We start from the raw sequence: 4,585 nt of genomic DNA, 5'->3' as shown, positions 1-4,585 counted from the left end.
CGAGAGCTGAGTAGGTGAGTCGTGCAGCCCTTCCCCCCACCTCTAGCTTTATCTTCTAGTAACACGGCCGTCTGGCAGGGCAGTGCGGTAGTGTTGCTGGTTTGTTATCTCTTGGGTGTTTCTGAGCTGAAATGCTGTGTGTTTGCAGCTGGGGTGTCTGCGGCAGGAGAGCAGTGATGAGCAAGGGAAGGGGCGTTTGCTTTGTTACCGCTTTCTCCCTGCAAGTCAAAGGGTGTTTCATCCCTGTGTGGCAAGCGGGGTGAGTGAGATGCTTCCTGAGGGGTGCTGGCAGTGAAACACAGTCTGCATCTTGAAAAGTGTTCTGCCATTTGCTCACGAGCATTATCTGTCTGTTGGCAGAACGTAAGAGGAGTCTAATTGAAAGTCAAGGGGAGGTATGTTTCGAGTTTGTTTTTGTGGTTTGATACTTTGTGTTCTGGGCAAGTGTTGTTTTATTTGGTCTTGTCTGAACACCACGCTAACAGATTTTGGTGTAGCTTGGAGTGTTGCTGTTGCAAGCCCCGCGTCCCTGTGCTCGGGACAGGCCTCAGCTTCGCCTGCTGTCCGTGGTTCAGGTGCTTTCTTGTAATGACAGCACAGAAAAAACTGAAGAAGGAAATGTGGTCTTGAAGATCAACTGCTCAGAGACAGTTAAGATCTGATATTTCTTGTTGCATTGTCTGGACTTAAAGGTAGTGGTGGTTCACTTCTTGGGTTAGTTGCCATTATGATGTTATCCTGTATCTGCTTTCTTAACCCAGTAGAGACAAAAGTAAAAATCGCAGTTAACTTGCAAGAATAGGAACTGCAGTAATCACTTCTTCCAACTTTTATCATTGTATCTCTGTAAGGTTGCTTCCTCTTTGAGTTACTGTACAGACTTTTGCACTAACATGCATCTGCTACATTCTTATCTGAACTGAAGTTGCAATGTTAGAGCTGCCACGAATGGTAACTCTTCCTGCCCGGATTTCACTTTCAGTCTTCTGAATAAACTAGATCTTTCGAGGTCCCTTCCAACCCCTAAGATTGGGTTGTTTCTACATTGCATTGAAGTAGCAAACGAGGCCACATTGTGGATGTAATTTATTAACAGTGTGCGCAGCCTTGCCAGCATCACCAGAATTACCCAAAGACTGATTATCAGCTGAAAGCTTGAGAGTGAGAGACCAGAGAGAAGATGTATGTTAAGGTATCTTTTCTATTGTCTCACGCTGCCTTTGATTAAAAAAAGAAGATGAAAGGGATTTGCCTGCTGGAAAAGGAGGCAATATCTCTATTTCAGTACTTGGAGAGGAACCTGCTGTTGCTTAACACACAGCTGTTGGAGAATTTGAGTTTCTGGTCTGGTGAATTTTAACACTTCACAAATATTGACAACCTACTAGAGAAGTGGGCAAATATTAGTGCTCGAGTTTGTTTCAAGGGAATTGTAAACCACTCTTGTTTCTTGCTCTCTGTCTGTTGTTGGTCTTCATACAAGGCTTCCTCTTGTGATGGCTGCACTGTCGTTCTGTATGAGTGCAAGTTGACAGTCTGAACACAAGCAGCTACACTTGACACAGTCAATATCAGATAAGGTAGCATAATTGCTAAAAGCTTCATCTTTATTTGTCTTCAGTTCCCAGCAATGCAGCTGTGGCTAAATTTTCAAGAATTCAAATCTCAATCCCTGGAGGGTTAACCACAAATCATATGTCCTATGGAATCAAAACTAAGCGTTTTCCTCTGGGACTGTGTTATATTTCCTTATTTTAGTATTTGACTGGTTAACTTGTTACATCTGCTGTAAGGACAGCTGAGTTTCTGTGTAGATATATAAGGGTTTGGTTTTGCATCAGATCAATATATTTGATCTCGTTAAGAGCTGTGACTTGAAGACATTTTCACTCAGGTGAAATATTAGTTTAAGCCCCAGGTGTGATAAGGCTGTATGTTAAATCTGTAATTAGTCATTACATAATCTCACAATGGTTATGTAAATGCATGTATCCTATAGAGGAAAAGGGCTGAGAGATGTATGCACTGTGTTAAGCAGCATACTGTGCAAGAGCTTGCTTTTCTGGAAATACCCACAGCTCTGCAATAGATAATCTGTGTTAAATGTGAATGTTTTGGGATGTGCGCATCTCTGGAGCTGAAGAGATGATTCACAGTCACAGCCCTCTGAGGAGTGCCAGTAACAGCTTGCTGTGATGCAGTTTCTCTCTTTGAAGCTCATGCGGTTTACCAAAAATTAGGCCTGACTGACTTTGCACGGCCCCTTGTGATGAAGTTGAAGGTGAAGATAGCTTGAATGAAAGCTGCAGGAATATTTGTGGCACTTTTGAAAAGATGGTTGTAGGATGTGTGGGTGTATATCCATGTCAATTATGATCTAAGGAAGATGCAAGGTTTACCACACTACTGACTGATATAACTAGAGAATCTGTCTTCTGTGTATTTATTTAAATTCCTGAATTATAAAATGGGGAAAAGGGCACTTCTATACTTCGTAGCCATTTTATGAGGAGAAATAATTTTAATACAGAAGGAAGAGATGCGCTTAATTAATTTAGGCACAATTTTGGTTTAAAACTTGTGAAGCTATATTGATAAACTCTCCTGTGAAGGCTTAGTCTGTGCAAGCAAAAAGCCTTGAGAGCTCCAACCACTTTTCAGGAGAGAAAGAGAGGAAGGAGATGCTATAATGGTGAAAGTCCTTCCCACTATATAATTGTAGGTACTCTGGGGCTTTTGTGAGTAAGACTTTACGTTTATCTTAATGCTTAAAAAATGCCTCAAGAGACCAGAAAGCAGGCTGAACATGTTGCATTGCTAGGAGCCTTACCTCTATGTCGTGCTGCAACCTGGAAGTATTTGACGTGGAATTGTGCCAAAAACCTGCTTTTTACCTTGCAGCTAGTATAGAATGTGGCTGTGTTCTTTCATTAATTCAGTGTTGGAAATCTGTCTCTGATCCTCTTTCAGATATTTTGAAAGTCCCAACAACTTAAGTTTTGCTAGTAGCAAAAAAGGTTTATTGTCTGCTTTACTTATTGCAAGATTGTTCTACAGTAGCTAGCTAACACTTCGAGCTTCTGGTCCAGATGCATCTAGGTGAATGTATCCTCTATAATATAAGTAAAATACAACCTTTAAAATAAAATTTTCCTTGGGAGAAGAGGTAACCAAGGCTACTGGACAGATTTGGATGATGCAGCTGCTCAGTCTAGATGAATTCAAACTGGATATTAGGGTTGCTATTCAGGCATAAATAGCAGCCACAAGTTAAAAGAGTTTATGCTACACGTGAACATGTGTGTGCTGGATGCTAAGGTGTGAAATAGCGCATACAAAATCTCAACTTTGCTTTGACTTGCCATGCTGGCTTATTTACCTGGCTGTTATGTGTTCTCTGTTCCCTGAGGATAGAATTCAAAGAAGCTGGGAAGACTCTTAAACCAGTTGCTAATTTGCACATTGTACAGGCATTGTGCTGTAGAAAACACTGCTTTGGGAACTGGAAATCTCAGCTTTGCCACTGGTATGTTAAATGGCTGATGGCAAATCAGTCTGCCTTTGCATTAGGTTCTATCTCTACAAAATGGAGTTAATTATCTCACGATGATAGACTATCTGGGATAGAAGAGAGGAGAGAGTCCGATACCTGGTGTGCAAGAAGCCAATGCACAGCAACAGGCCTGATACTGGTAGCCTATGAAGATTTTCCTTGCAACAGAGTTATGGATTAATATAAGTTCACTAAGTTTGCACTTCTCTCAAATTAGAGGATTTTGTACCTTTTGTCACTCTAGCAAAGTAGATAAACAGCACCTTTTGGGGGAGACAAGAACAGTTTCAGGCTCATTTGGCTTGAATTAATGGCAGGATATTGACACAAGAGATCTTGGAGACAGGCTGAGATGATCCTTTTAGCAGAAGAAAAGTCTAGATTAGAAATAGATATCTATGACTAATCTATTTATAATTGAATAAGTGCTTATGAAAATACACAGGCAGAGGACATAGGGAGGCTGAAGAGGAGCAAGGAAGGAACCCTGTCAGCACCCACAGAAATTTAGAGGTACCGCCTTGTTGGAGTAGAGATTGGAGGGGAATAAGAAGGAGCTGTAATTACAAAAGATATGGGAAGAGCAAAATTTCAAGAAGAGCATAATGTTCATAAAGGATGAAAATTGAACAATTCTGAAAGTTTAAGAAGATTTTCGCCTCTCAGGATTTTGGTAAGAGCTGTTTGAGGGGCAGAACCTGGATTAAAGAGGATAGAAAGATGGAAGCGAAGGAGGACTCTTGACCACACGTAAAGCTGAGCTCATGAAAGTGGTGGAGAAGAGCATTAGTTAAAGGGAGGTCAAGGATAGGAATTTAACGTTGGAAGTTTAAAGTGTATTTTTATTTGTTAAGGGAAAAGAATCAAGTAGAACTTAGTTTAAGGAGGACCTGAAATAAGATGTCCTGGGACAGACAGGACAGTTAGAAAAGAAAACTAAGAATTTGATAGTTGAAAGCAAAGAGTATGTGAGAATTGTAGTTGGGAATTGACAGTGATCTGAGGAGGTAAGAAAGGTTTAAAGCTGATAAG

The sequence above is a fragment of the Chaetura pelagica genome, unplaced genomic scaffold (assembly GCF_000747805.2).
Source record: "Chaetura pelagica isolate M959 unplaced genomic scaffold, ChaPel_1.0 scaffold3, whole genome shotgun sequence".
NCBI classification, from domain to species: domain Eukaryota; kingdom Metazoa; phylum Chordata; class Aves; order Apodiformes; family Apodidae; genus Chaetura; species Chaetura pelagica.
This window is presented reverse-complemented; position numbering follows the sequence as displayed.